Genomic DNA, 13,342 nt, shown 5'->3' with positions numbered 1-13,342 from the left:
GTATATAATTTTTTTATTTAAAGAATTAACCACATAATAAAATTAACTTATCAGAGTTATACCAACTTAATTTATTAAAAAATAAAGTGTAATTTTCTAAACATAAATACTCACTAGACCTAGACGTTCGGGTACTCATTCGGGTACGAATCGATTCTTTCGGGTATCGGGTTTTTCGGGTTTTGAAATTAAACCCCATTCGGGTCTTATAAAATTTCAGGTCGGGTTCCAGTCGGATCTTTCCGGGTCCGGGTGGGTTCGGTTCTTATGGTGGATTCGGTTCTCATGCATAAGAACCTGAAAAATAACAAAATAACCAAAGTATCTAAAACGGGTTCGGTTATTTGTACTCAAAGTAACCAAAGTATCCGATTCGGTTCAAATTTTGTATCCAAATTACTCAAAGTAACTAGAAGTAACCAAAAATATCCATTCTATACAGTTTTTTGGGTAAACTTTTATCCAAAATATCATATTTTATTCAAAAATACTCAAAAGTACAGAAATAACTACTATAGTTAACTTATAATATGAATTTAAAATATTAAAATAATTATAAATATAATTATAACATATATTTTTAGATATATATTCACATTTCGGATATCTTCGGGTACTCATTTATTTCTCTGTTCAAGACTGGTTCTTCGGATATAGCAATTTAGAATTCATTCGGATATTCACCCAGGTCTGATCGGTTCGGGACCCTGGTTTTCGGGTCGGTTCTTCAGGTCCGGATATTGTGCTCAGGTCTATACTCATTTAATATGAAACACGATAAAGAAAGATAAAAAGTTTAAGTCTTTTATAAAAAAACAAATATATGAAAATATGACATCTACTAAATATTTTTCAATTTAAAAAAAATAAAGAAAAATAAACCCGCGCTTTGAAAGCGCGGATCAAAATCTAGTCTATTCCAACTTATTTACCACCAAATGCCACTGCCAATTTTTCCCCTTCTTTTTTTAAATGAAATCGAGAATAATCTAACCAATCAAAAAGACCTATTATTAAGGCCCATCGTTTAAAAATCCTACCAGCAAATTCAGCCCATCGAAATTAACAAGTGACCAGTCCAACGAAATTAAAACAATATTAATACAAATTCATTCTTAAACGATCATGAAATTGACATGTAATTGATATAGAGACTACATATCTATATTTTTCAACTATTATGAATATATTAAAACTATTAAAATCTATTTAAATTACATAATCTTAATTTTTAATTTACTGATTCTATACTATTATTTAAATTTGTACTATTATTTAAATATGTAACTATAAATTACATAATCTTAATTTTTTAATTTCGTAGTTCCTAAATAAATATAGAAAATTTGATAATCTAATTTACATTTTAAGATCTCGATACCAAATATATTATAATTATGATTTTTCAAATCATCCCTTGCTTTCCGTTAAACTCATAAAATATTGGAAAGCATTTATTATTTGATCCACATAATATTCTCTATATTCCTTATACCAAATCGATTGTAACTATAATTTTTAAAAAATCCATTCCTTTCCATTATTCTCCTAAATTTTCGGCCAGTTTTTATTGTCAAAATCTTGATTGCATGTTACGAAATTCACTAAATAAATATCTTAACAAATTAGTAACTACATTTATTACTATTATTAATTGTTATTAACTATTAAAATCTCTTTGATATTTTGAGTAGCCTGCAAGTTTTCGAAATACCTAATTTACGACCTATTATCTCTTCCTATTATAAATACCTACGTCTCTTCCTCACCAAACTCATTCCCCTCAATCGAAAAAAATGGCTTTGAAACCTGCTACTCAAGAAATCACCCCTATCAGCGAGTTGAAACCAAGACACACTAACAAGGTTGTTCATGTGAAGGTCCTACATTCCTTGACACAGAACATTAATCAAGGTGGGGAAACCATGGAATTCGTCTTCTCTGATGAAAATGTAAGCAATCCTAACTTGGTTATATGTGTTCTGATGTTATTTGGTTATGATTTTTTTTTTTGTATTTTCAACAAGCGTGTAATGATGTTATATTTCTAATTTTTTTGTAACATGTACAAGGGGGATAAAATCCATGGAAGCTGCAAAAAAACTTACTTTGAGAGTAAAGGAAGGCTTCTTCCTGTTGGAGCATGGCGCAATGTCCGAAACTTCCATGTTAGACCTGCTGGAGGAGCATTTCGCACTATCAACCATACCTACAAGATTGTGTTCAATCAAGCAACAGCTGTGACTCGGTCCAATTTCATCAATGATGAGTTGTATCTTAATTTGGTTGATTTCCAGACAGTTTTGACTGGAACACTTGATGAAAATCTACTAATTGGTAAAGAACTACAGCGATACTTTATAAATTTAATTGTATACTTCCTACAATTTATTTATTTTCAATGTTTTTTTAACAGATGTGCTGGGCCAAGTTTTGGATTGTGGTGATGTCGAAACAATTCTTTGTTCTGGGGGGAACCAGCGTAAAAAACTAGAATTCATCCTAAGAGACATGAAGTAAGTTTTGTAACATCTAAAAATATAATAGGTAACCGGGGCTTCTAGCTCAGTTGGTAAAGGGTTCACAGCTGTGAGTTCCGCCACCTGGGTTCGAATCCCGGCCACTGGGGAATTAACATTTCGGCATCGCCAGGGACAGAGGACCGACATGTGGCAACACGTGACTAGTCTGGACTATTTCGATGGGGCCAGGATACCTCTGTATAATTCAAAAAAATATAATAGGAAATTTTTTAAAACATATTATAACTAACCTTTCTTTTTCACTTGCGCGTTAGTGATGTGAGGCTACCATGCTGCATTTGGGGCAAATTAACCGACATTCTCCACTCTGCCAGCAATGAAGACGATGGAATGGTTACTTTGCTTTTGAGGTTTGCTAAAATTGGGAAGTTTAGAGGTACATATTTGAACTCCTATCTATTTCATTCTAAATAAAATAATATGAATATAAATAATAAACAAGACTGTCTATTTCCTACACTACTAAATGGTATCGGCAACAGGAGAACTACAAATCTGTAACTCCTATGATGCTTCTCAAATGATCATCAACCCTACGATACCAGATGCAGAAGCATTTAAAGATATGTAAGTGCATAAGCTATTGTTTATTTATGGTAGTTATTTGTGTTGCATACTAACTTCAAAATTTCGGTGACTTTAAGGGACACTGGAGATGAGAAAAGTCTAATGCTCATTGAAAGTAAGGAGGAGGGTAGCAACCAAGTTGGTCATCCAGATAGGATTGGACACCGTGATAAGTGGTTGCAATACCCCACTAAGAAAATCCATGAGTTGCTTGGATCAACTCAAGTAAGCAGTTTAAGTCTTTTATATTCCATATATTACATTGTATAGATTGTGTATTTGTATTTAACCATTTTTTGTCAAGTGTAGGTTGGTAGATGTTTGGTCACTTGCTACGTCTATGAAATTGACATGGACTGGTCCTGGTATTACTTTGGTTGTGATGCATGCCAGAAAAGGGTGATCAAAACCGGAACTAAGATTAAGAAGGTGAATGGAGTTCAGATCACCACTCATATTTGGTGGTGTGAGACATGCGATGACTCTGTCTTCAAAGTATCACCAAGGTATTTTTAAAACTTTAAGAGAACCGCATTCTATCAAACTTATAGTGGTGTTTAACAGTTAATAAAATTTTGACAATGTCTATCAACTCGCAAGGTTCTGGCTTCACTTGATAGTCAGAGATGATACCGGTGTTTCAAAAATAATGATCCTAGACAAAGTTGCTAATGGGATTGTTGCTGAGACTCCACTCAAGTTGCTTAATGGAAGTTGGGAAGAGGTAAATTATAATCTATTTTTGAACTTACATATTTTAGACATCCTACTGACAACTAATCTATGAAATATATTTTAACAGCTTGAAGACACAAGTTTAATACCAGAGGCTATTACTGATTTGATTGGAAAAAGTTTCACATTTGGAGTCTATGTTGAGAAGGACAATGTATCTTATGGTGCTGAGATTTTCAAGGTCGGAAAAATCTACAAAGACAGGCTCGATTGCTTGACTGGTGCACTCACACCAGTTAGCTCTGATCCGCCCTTGACAATTACCAGTGTTGATGAGGTTAACTTTGATAATCTATGGTGAAATGATGCTTTTTTTATTGATGACTGATTTCTAAACGACCTTTCAATGTTTTTTATGCAGGATTCTGTTAACTTAACTGATAGCCAAGAACTCAATGACTATGTGTCCACACCATCCAGTAAGAGAAAAGAAGATGAGTCTATTTCTCACCCTGACATCAGTTCCACAACAAAGAGACCATGCTTAATGAAAGTAAAACAAGAGAAGGCAGAAGATGCTGCTAAGAAATGTGGCTAAGTTTGCAAGAAGACTATTTTCCTTTTAATTTCTGTGTTTTTGGTTTTGAGTTTATTTTTTGAAGTTGTTTGGTTTTTGCTTTCCTCAATTATTATGTTGGATTTGTGATTTTTTCAATACGTCTATTTATCCCCATTACTTATTATATTTTTGTAATTTTTTTTGTTTATTCCTACCAAAATAATAATCTGCTTAAATATGATAATAACTTCAGATTTTGACCCATCGACAAGAATAAATCTTCCGGTTTATTTTCCTAACTACGAGTTTCACTGCAAAATCTAATTACTACGTTTTTGAGCTTTTGAATGCACTTACTTTGGTTCCTATTGCTAAGCAGTCATGTCTCTGTCCCATGTCCTGAAAATGGATAAAGCTTCTGTCTCTAAACCTTAACTGCTCGACCTGCACACCAATTGTATATTTCTACTATTAAGTCAATAAACTACTTAGAAAACATACTGGCAAGTCCAAAAATTAACCTCATCAACAGACTGCACCAAGAATATATTACTATCGACAATGCTTCATATCATCATACTGTTGTGTAAAACAGACTGCACCAAGAATATATAAATGTAAATTATATTGAAATTATAAGTTTGCCAAATATAGGAAATATTTACTGAATTATATAATATCTTTACTATTAAAGCTATTCAAATATTTTATAAGATACTGCACGATTTTGGAGGATTTTATTCCCGTGTTAAGTTACTAAACTAATTAGAAAACCTACACATCACAACTGTTTGCCGTAATTTTCAGTCTACCAAACCACGATGAAAAACTCAAACAAAGATGTCCCTCCAGGATCTGAAGATTTGATACCCACACAACAAAGGAAAAGAAAGAGAAGATCAAACAACAATGAATCAGAGAATTCACAGCCCTGTACTTCTAATATGAACAACACTGGAACTTCAATTCCTCTTAGCAAAGCTTTTCCAAGGGTTCTATCTGATATCTCCAATATTCATCATAAAATACCATCCTCGACTATTTCTATTGGAGCCAACGATGCTACTGGTTTAGTCCTTCCACTAAACATCTTTGTATACATGATTTAGTATTTTTGCTTTACCTCAATACTAAAATTTTACTTCTTCTATACAGATAATGGAATAGATGAGAATGGCCAAGGAAAAAGATTGAAGAGAAATTCCCATAAGTTGATGTGTAAGAGCACACTCTGATATGTAGTTTTATATATAGTCATTGAGTTTGTTCTAAGAAAATTCAATGTTTTTCAATTAGCACAATCGAGCAATCAAACTACCGTCAGCAACATCGTTGGAGGATCTAGCAATGTTTCAACAACTCTTAAGAGAAAGAGATCGGCAACCAAAGATGTCACTGACCATACACCCTCTACGTTTTCCAGAAAGAAACACAATGCCAAATCAGGGGTTCTAACTGATATTTCCAATGTACTTCCTACACCCACTACCTTCCCTGGTCAATTTGGAACATCTTCTACAAGTCGTTCATGTATTACCAAGATATCTACTAAGGGTAAATACTATAAGTCCAACAATTTGTATATCTTCTCACACTTTTCTACAATTGGTAACTCCTGATTCGACCATTACTATTTTCAGCTAAAGGGAAGGGAAAGGTACTTGCTGGAGATGACAAGTTCGAGAGTATAACTATAACCAATAGTGTTAGGAAAACATTGGAAGCCCAATTCGATGGTTGTGTAGATGATAATCCTTCAAGTGAGGATGATGAGGACCAACCATACCAGTGCGACTATGAAGGTTTAAATTTATTATTCTTTACCTTAGTTTTGATGTATATCTATTTAAATAAATATCCATAACCAATTTTATTATTTTTTTATTATCAGAAGAGTCTGAATTATACAACGAACAAGTCTATGACTGCAGTAGCGAAGAAAGTGACACAAGCGATTCAGAAACTATAGGATGCGACCCTATGTTATCTACAGATGCTTCATGCAAGCGGATGACAAAAGCTACATCTTCTCGGAAACAATATGGTACTCAGTTCGTGTCATTGACTTGATTTTTAAAGCGCTTGTGTTTTTTTGTTAATTTTCAGCTAATGATTTTGCTTTTATGTAATAAACAGGTTACATTGATGACGGTGATCCTACTTTCAAATGTGAGCATTGTGGGGCTATTATGTGGTATGGTGAAAGGATAAAAAACAAAAAGAACACCCGTAAACCCAAATTTGCTCTTTGTTGTGGTCAAGGACAAGTCCAACTTCCACTGTTAAAGGATTCACCAGCAACATTGAAACAATTACTTTCTGGGAATGACGCAAAAAGCATATACTTCAGAGATAACATTCGCCAGTTAAATATGGTTTTCTCATTTACATCCCTTGGTGGTAAATGCGACCGCTCAGTTCCGAAAGGATGTGGCCCTCTAAAGATGTTTGTACTTCAAGGAGAGAACTATCATTTGATGGGTAGTTTAAAGCATCCTCCTGGGGATCCTGCTAAGTTTGGACAGCTCTATATTGTCGATACAGAAAATGAAGTTACTAACCGTGCTTCTATAATTGGGTATAATGTGTCTCTAAATTTCTTATATTTTCGTTTGGTTTGTAAACCTTTGTATATTAATAATCGTGTCTTTTTCTTTGCAGAAAGTACAGGAAAACTTCGGAACATCTAAAAAGGAGACAATTCGGAAACAAGTTATTGAGTTATTAATGAAGATGCTAAACGAGGTCAATCCATATGTCCATCAATTTAGATCAGCAAAGGATAGATTTGACACTAATCCAGAGGACACATTCCATATGCGCATTATTAGCAGTCGTGCAAAAGATGGAAGGACATATGACACTCCTACAACATCAGAGGTTGCAGCATTAATTCCAGGAGATTTTAATTTGGACATGGATAAAAGAGATATCGTGCTGCAAGAGAAACAAACTGGTTGGCTAAAGAGGATTAGTGAGATTCACCCTTCTTACTTGGCACTTCAATATCCTCTGATATTTACTTATGGTGAAGATGGCTTCAGACTTGGGATAAAAAAGAGAGAAACAGAAGCTACTGCTAAACTAAAGAGGCAGAATATTAGTATGAGGCAGTGGTATGCATTTCGTCAACAAGAAAAGGAGAATGAGTGTCATACACTTCTGCATTCGAAACGTTTGTTTCAGCAGTTTTTGGTTGATTCTTATACCTCCATCGAGTCTAACAGGCTTTGCTGTCTAAGGATGAACCAAAAAGCCTTCGATCAGATGCATTTGACTCTATACAACAGGCTGGAAATGCGGGAAAGAAGGATATGCATGACCAAGGAGAGCGATTTTTGCTACCAGCCTCATTCACAGGAGGACCAAGATACATGAAGAACAACTACATGGATGCAATGGCTATATGCAAGTATTTTGGGTTTCCTGATCTGTTTATAACATTCACTTGCAATCCTAAATGGCCTGAAATAACCAGGTATCTACAAAAGAGGAACCTTATTGCTGATGACAGACCTGATATTATTGGAAGGATTTTCAAAATCAAACTTGATTCTCTCATGATTGATTTAACGGATAAAGAACTGCTGGGGAAGACAGTGTCATGTGAGTAATTATGTGTTATATTTATAAATCTTTTACTAATTTTTTTATATATTTCAGCTATGTACACCGTTGAGTGGCAGAAACGTGGGCTACCACATGCACATATTCTGTTGTTCATGCATGCTTCCTCTAAATTTCCTACCACTGATGACATTGACAAGGTTATCTCTGCTGAGATTCCAGATAAGGACAAAGAACCAGAGCTTTATGATATTATTAAAGATATGATGATTCATGGTCCATGTGGAGCTGTTAACATGAATTCGCCATGCATGGAAAATGGTTTATGTTCGAAGATGTATCCAAAAGCTTATGCTGATGTTACTACAGTCAACAAAGAAGGGTTCCCTATTTACAGAAGACGAGAACAGCCAGACCGATTTGTTGAAAAAAAAGTTTCAAATGTAACAACAGCTATGTGATTCCATACAACAAGGAGTTGTCTCTTCGTTTCCGTGCTCACATTAACGTGGAGTGGTGCAATCAGTCCGGTTCTATCAAATACTTATTCAAGTATATTAACAAAGAGCAGGATCGTGTCACCATTGCTGTTGAGCCGCCAGAAAAGACATCTGCCGACCAGAATGGGGGGTTGAACGAGAAAAAAAAAATGAAATTAAGGACTTCTTCAACTGCAGGTACTTCTTTTAGCAGACGTTTAAAATTTATTTGTAAATATTCGAAGTCATTGGCTTTTTTTTATTATCCTGATCATTTTGCTATTAATATGTTCAGATATGTCTCAGCCTGCGAAGGTGGTTGGAGGATTTTCAGCTTTCATATTCACTACAGATCAACACCAGTGGAGAGATTGCAGTGGCATCTTGAAGGCAAACAAATCATTATTTTCAAAGATGATGATACATATGAAGAAGTAACTAGCCGGAAGCTTATTGAAAACACTATGTTTTTGGGTTGGTTTGGATTGAACAAGGTCAGTGCAGTAGCGAAGACTCTCACTTTAGCTGAAATTCCAACAAGGTTTACTTGGAGTAAGAAAGAAAAAAAATTAACGATAGGAAGAAAGGATTCAGCATTGGGAGAATCAATTATGCACCACGTGAGATTAAAGACGCATTCTATTGTCGTGTGTTGCTTAACGTTGTTAGAGGTCCAACATGTTATGAAGATATTAAGACATTTGAAGGGGTCGAGTATTCTTCATACAAGGAAACATGTTTTGCAATGGGACTTTTAGAAGATGATTAGGAATATATAGAGGACCTCAAAAGAGCAAGTTTCACTGGTTCTGCATCTTATTTGCGGCAAGCTTTTGTTATCATGCTCATGTCTAAAACTTTGTCAAATCCAGAAGTCGTTTGGGAAGAAACCTGGGAGCTTCTTTCTGAAGACATTGAGCATAAGAGAAGAAAGCTATTACATAGACCAGATTTAAAATTTTTAATTCTATTTTCTTATAATAAAAATTTTTACAGCATCATTTCTCGGCAATCTCTTATGAATTGGTACTAATATTTTTTTTATTTGTTTTATGAAGATCTTAGTTTGAGTGATGCGGAAAAAAAAAACAGTATGCACTAATAGAGATTGAGAAGTTGTTAAATAGTAATGGAACTTCTTTGGAGAAGTGGAAATCTATGCCTCAACCAATACCAGACATTGTTAATAACAATATTTGATTATGGACGAGCTCAGTTACGATCATGATGAGTTAAAAGCTGATCTTCAGCGTGACATTCCAAAACTAACGGATGAGCAGAAAAAGATATTCGATGAGATTACTGATGCTGTTTTCAATAAGAAAGGAGGGGTGTTTTTTGTTTATGGATTTGGTGGTACAGGCAAGACTTTCTTGTGGAGATTGCTTTCTGCTGCAGTACATGTTAGACGCGAAATTTGTCTAAATGTTGCTTCGAGTGGGATAGTGTCTCTGTTGCTGCAAGGAGGAAGGACTGCTCATTCTCGATTTGCAATTCCTATCAATCCAGATGATTTTTCGATTTGCAAACTTATACCAGGCACTGATAAAGCGGAACTGGTGAAAGCAGCCTCCCTCATCATCTGGGATGAAGCTCCAATGATGAGCAAGCATTGTTTTGAATCATTGGATAGGAGTCTGTTGGACATTGTTGGAGATAAAGATAAAAGACCTTTTGGTGGCAAAGTTGTTGTTTTTGGTGGAGATTTTAGACAAGTGTTGCCTGTCATTCATGGAGCTGGAAGGACAGAGATTGTTTTGGCTGCTCTGAATTCATCTTATCTATGGAAGCATGTGAAAGTTTTGCAGTTAACCAAGAATATGCGTCTGTTGTCCAATAATTTGTCGGCTGAGGAGGCAAAAGACTTCCAGGAGTTCTCACAATGGATATTAGATATTGGAGATGGAAAGATTGGTGGTGGAAATGATGGGGACGCTGATATCGACATCCCCGAGGAGTTTCTAATTCTTGATGCTAAAGATCCAATAGAAGCTATAAGTTCAGCAGTGTGTGGAGATACTACTTCTTTACACCAGAACAAGGAGGCAAAGTTTTTTCAGGAGAGAGCTATTCTATGTCCTACTAACGATGATGTCAACATGATTAATCAGCATATGCTGGATAAGCTTGATGGTTAGTTACAATTTTCAATTTTTTAAATGTAAAATTTTTCCAGTGTTATTTATTTTTTTTACGATCAAATTCTTTGATGCAGGAGAGGAAAAAATATTCTTAAGCGCTGATTCTATCGATGTTTCAGACATGTTTTCTGTTAATGACCAAGCTCTTACTCCAGATTTTTAAACAGAATCAAAGCATCAGGATTGCCAAATCATAGCCTGCGATTGAAAGTGGGTTGTCCAGTGATGTGCTAAGAAACATTGATCCTGTTGGTGGATTGATGAATGGAACTAGACTCCAGATCACAGAAATGTATGACTTCATGATAAAGGCGAGGGTTATTACAGGGGATAAGGAAAATATTGGTCGGCATGTCTTCATTCCTAGACTCTCTATAACTCCTTCAGATAAAAAGTTACCATTTAAGATGAGGAGGAGACAACTGCCTATTGCTGTGGCATTCGCCATTACTATCAATAAAATTCAGGGTCAAACACTCTCTGAAATTGGAATTTATCTATCCAGACCTATTTTTTCTCATGGACAACTATATGTTGCTGTTTCCAGAGTGACTTCCAAGAAAGGTTTGAAGATATTGATTGTTGACAGCGAAGGAAAACCTCAGCATCAAACCCAAAACGTGGTCTTTAGAGAGATTTTCGATAATCTATGATTTTGCATTGTTTGCTTTATCTTTAATAATTAAACGCTTCTGTTTTGGTTATGAAATCGAAATTCTTTGGTTTTTGATTTTTAGTTACTGTTTTATATTAATAAGTTTCTCTTATATTATTGTTTGAACTTTTGGAAAAGTTCGAGAGATAAATGATGAGGCTGGACAGCCTCAATAACAAACAATGACTCTTTCAACAACCATATTTAAACACCGTATGAAGTTTTATATTTGAAAACATAACATGAAATGCCAGATAATCAGATGCCAGCTTCATCTCTAATAAAATTTTACACACTAATTTCAGTTAAAAACGTATACTTAAACCAACATTCATCCAAAAAATGAGAGGAGAATTAAGAATCATAATTTCAGTTTCAGTTCGAAACCTAATTACAGTTTCAGTTCGAAGCCTAATTACTAATAATCTATCTACCAATTCAAGCTAAGGAAACAGAGGAAGGTACTCAGCATCATCATCTCAGTTTCAGTTCGAAGCCTAATTACTACTAATCTATCTACCAATTCAAGCTAAGGCAACAGAGGAAGGTACTCAGCATCATAATCTCAGTTTCAGTTCGAAGCCTAATTACAGTTTCAGGTAAACATGACTTACTTAGGTTCATAGCAGTTCGAAGCTGGCACCTTCACGAAGAGCTATTGACCATCTACCTCCTGTCCCATGTACTTCAAAGCTTCTGTCTCTAAACCTTTCAGTGCAAGACCTGAATATGAATTGTATCTATTAAGTCAACTCACTACAGTGAAATAATAAAAATTGTCTCATATAATCTAAAAAAGACACTTTCTGAGAATAACTTATCTTTTATATTTGAAGATGTTTTGTTTGTCTGGATTTCTGGTAACACTCTGAGAAGAAGATCGTATAGGCCAAAGATTGTGAACTCGAGACCAAGTTTTGACAGAGGTTCTGCAACTTCAACCTGCATTTCAAGAGAAGGAAAAAAAAACAAATCCAAAGTCACTCACTCATCCAAAAAGAAACAAATCCAAGTTTGACCCGTGATCAGTGATCAAATTGGTATTGGAAGGAGGGTTTTGAAATTTGTTTTGAACACCTACCAATGGCACCGCAAGCTTTTCATGATGCAGCCGACTGATTGCACGACCCTTGATACGACTGTGCGCTCTTCGATAGCTCTCTCAGCTGATTCCTTAGCTACACGACTTATGTTTCTTTCGTTAAGCAGCTCTTCTCTCAGTGACTCCACTGTAGAAGACAACGCATCTACCTTCCTTTCTGCTTCTTCTTTCTCCTGTCTCAGTTTTGTTTTATCCAGATCACACAAGTTAACAAACAATAGTAGCATGTACATTTGGATCTAAACTTTGTACAAGCAAGAAAATAATTCCATTTAATAGTATAAATGTGTTACCTTCTTTATTTTTGAATACTTAAGAGCCATGGCTCTACATTGGACCTCGGTTTCTGCAGCGTTTGGTTCAACAGGGCAGGCCCATCATATTTTGAAGGATCATAAATTGGATTACAGTGGGCATCAGAAGTCCCACTGCAGGAACGCAGATCAGTCAAGTAAGCCCATAGACATTCACAGGCTTCAGAAATCCCACACTCGTGCCTCTCCTTTTCACTGCAATCATCAAGAAAGCACCATCACTTCCTGCTTAACCACAGAACTAAACTATCGAAGAGAATACCAAACCAGAGGGTTACCTATTGCACAAAAAGTTGCCAAAACGTCATGAAAGCAAGCAGTCCATGAAATCTACCAGGAAAGTCTGAAACAAAAATTTGAAGGGTAGAGAATAGCTTTAGTAGAAAATCTCACCACGAAACTTTCAGACATCTGCAGAGTCTAAATACATACCGGAGAAAACTCGAAAGCACAAGGATACATCCGCATTAGGTATATAAATACCTGCAAAGGCATCAATCAAGCACATGAACTGTCAATTGCATATGGTATCAAATGTTAAAAACAAAGAACAAAAATTAAGAAAGTTATAATCATCAAAGAAAGTATGGGGTTACTTAACTTTGAACAACCCGCCGCGGAAAAAGACATGAGATTACTCCGTTTGATTGTGTTGTTCTATCTTCGAATCTGAAAAGTCATTGGACTGCTTCATCTTCTTCATCTGTGGATCTGAAAGATAAAACAAGTATTATGACAAC

At 35.3% G+C, this 13,342-nt stretch overlaps 1 long non-coding RNA gene across 1 annotated transcript; it reads right to left on the bottom strand.

The window, feature by feature from the left end:
- Positions 1-2,024: 2,024 nt before the first annotated feature.
- Positions 2,025-12,775, bottom strand: LOC108846864 (uncharacterized). Its single transcript, XR_008939323.1, has 5 exons — positions 12,582-12,775; positions 12,268-12,461; positions 11,801-12,128; positions 4,702-4,788; positions 2,025-2,209 (listed from the first exon to the last, which is right to left on the bottom strand). It is a non-coding gene; the product is annotated as an uncharacterized LOC108846864 (long non-coding RNA).
- Between the last annotated feature and the right edge of the window lie 567 nt (positions 12,776-13,342).

This window comes from Raphanus sativus, unplaced genomic scaffold (genome assembly GCF_000801105.2).
Source record: "Raphanus sativus cultivar WK10039 unplaced genomic scaffold, ASM80110v3 Scaffold0035, whole genome shotgun sequence".
Classification (NCBI taxonomy): Eukaryota; Viridiplantae; Streptophyta; class Magnoliopsida; order Brassicales; family Brassicaceae; genus Raphanus; species Raphanus sativus.
This window is presented reverse-complemented; position numbering and strand designations above follow the sequence as displayed.